The sequence below is a fragment of the Aplysia californica genome, unplaced genomic scaffold (genome assembly GCF_000002075.1).
Source record: "Aplysia californica isolate F4 #8 unplaced genomic scaffold, AplCal3.0 scaffold00559, whole genome shotgun sequence".
NCBI classification, from domain to species: domain Eukaryota; kingdom Metazoa; phylum Mollusca; class Gastropoda; order Aplysiida; family Aplysiidae; genus Aplysia; species Aplysia californica.
The window spans coordinates 481,436-483,703 of NW_004797829.1; positions in this window are offsets into that span (position 1 = coordinate 481,436).

A 2,268-nucleotide genomic window follows, 5' to 3' on the forward strand; every position below is an offset into this window, starting at 1 on the left:
TATGGTATGGTATGGTATGGTATGGTATGGTATGGTATGGTATGGTATGGTATGGTAAGGTATGGTATGGTATGGTATGGTATGGTTTGATATGGTATGTTATTGGGGAAGATTAGGATATAATGGATTAGCATGGGATAGGATAGTATGATTTTTTTTAAACTGAGAACCTTTCACAACAGTAACATTATCAAAGAGGACCAATCTATATTAATTGTATCCAAATGAGCACAGCAAGTGGCTTGATGTCAAAGAGCCTTAAATTATGGACCATTGTCATTTAGATATACTCGCAAGAACCGTATGGCGTCAGTAGCCTCGTGGTTCGACTGCCGGACATGAGTATCACGAAGGCCATGGCCGGACCCGTTATCCTGAGAATGCGTGTTTGGGGTTCGAGCTTCAGCTCAGTCCGACGTTGTGTCCTTGTGAAAAGCACTTAACACGAATTTTCCATTTGGCTCGGTCCTTTCGGAGATGGACGTTAAACTTGGAGGTCCCGCCTCTTAAATAACCTAATTGTGTTGATAGAGGCGTTAAAACTATACTATTACTATGCCATTAAGAACCGTAGTTCTGATCGAATCTCACAGAACAAATACATGTACTGAGATTTTATGGACTCTATCAAAGATAACTATAGTCCTTTTATGAAAGTATCCTTTAATTGAAAAATAACTAACAATATCCTAAAATAAAATTCCGAAATATTGTCAGCTTCCTCGGAAGCTTTCAGTGAAAGTTGTCGTTTTACAATAGCTAAAGTACTAACAAGCGGAAAATTCATTCTTTCACCGGACATCGTTTCTCACATGGGAAAGATGAGGGGATGATGTCATGTCTATAACTATAATAAGATTCGAACCAGAGATCACATGACTGTGAATCAGCAGCATAAACACAAGATTGGTGGTGCTACATCTGCTTTTGATAGCAGAGAGGAAAAATCTCGTCACTCGTATGTACTTTAAAATACGACAGTTGTTTTATAACCAGAGATATATATTATATTATAGCAAACTACACTATACTCGTTGTGTCAGAAAGATAGGACAATAGATGTGTACATTCATAGTCGAAGACTCATGTGAGTGAAAAAGTAGGCATCGTTTGAGAGTCCATTTTCTTTTTCTTTTTTAAAGGCATCTCCAGAAAGGTATCTGTTTGAGGCATGACATTTTTCTTTCAAACGTTCGATATTGTTTCGTATATTTCTTTTTTAAAGCTATGCTGTTTTGTCAGTTTTATCGATTCGTGCAATGATAAATGATTTTAAAGTGGAAAAGAACACAAGGAGAGCTCGACCCTTCGCAAAGGCAAATTCTATTCATTAACAAAAATATATGCTAAAATGAACAAGAACTCATAGCAGAACCACTGTGAAGAGTTCAAGGCGCGCCACTCATCCCCATCCGCCATACCCCTCTTTTTTCGGTGTTCTACGTCTTTTTAGCAAGTGTTATCCCTCTCGCCCCATCAATCAATCTAAATAAATAACTGGCAACTTCTTAAAAAGAGTCAATAGTTTTTTAGCCGAAGTAACACCTCTTACAGACATATCACTCATCCTTTTTTCCCCAACATCTTTATCTATTGATTTAATTCTGTTCCTACAAGGATCATGAGCTCAGCACTGTTCCACATGATGACATCATCGCGTGCAATAAATCTGCTTGCTTAAGCAAAACCAATGTTTCGATAATTTAAGTCAATGTGCCACTGATTTTAAAAAATCAAACACGTTTGTGTAATCAACGACGGACGCGGGAAAGCACAAAGACACGAATTACGAAACAAGATGTATCTATTTCCTACGTCATCATAAAACGTGTATGACGTATACACGTTGGATTCCAAATTAATTCAAAAGGAGGCCACAGCTGTTTCTGGTATGCACCAAAATAGATTTGGGAGCACGACCTTTCACTGTTCACGCCGAATGATGACGTCACAGCGTACGATGAAGGCTTGGCGCCAGCCACATGCTAGCTGGCCCAGTTGTATTGACCGCGTGTTAGCCAGGACGGGGGGAGAAGGAAGACTGGTATCACCAAGGTCATAAAGGACGTCAAAGGAAAAGAAAGATCTGGTTGAAGTGACGCCTACATTACCCACCTACCCCCGACTCCCACTCCAACCCCGCTCCCCTTTTCGGCTTACCATTTTTAGGACGCTCTTCAACCTGCTTAAGATCTAGAGTACGTCACTTTTTTATCTGCTTCTCTCTCTCTCTCTCTCTCTCTCTCTCTCTCTCTCTCTCTCTCTCTC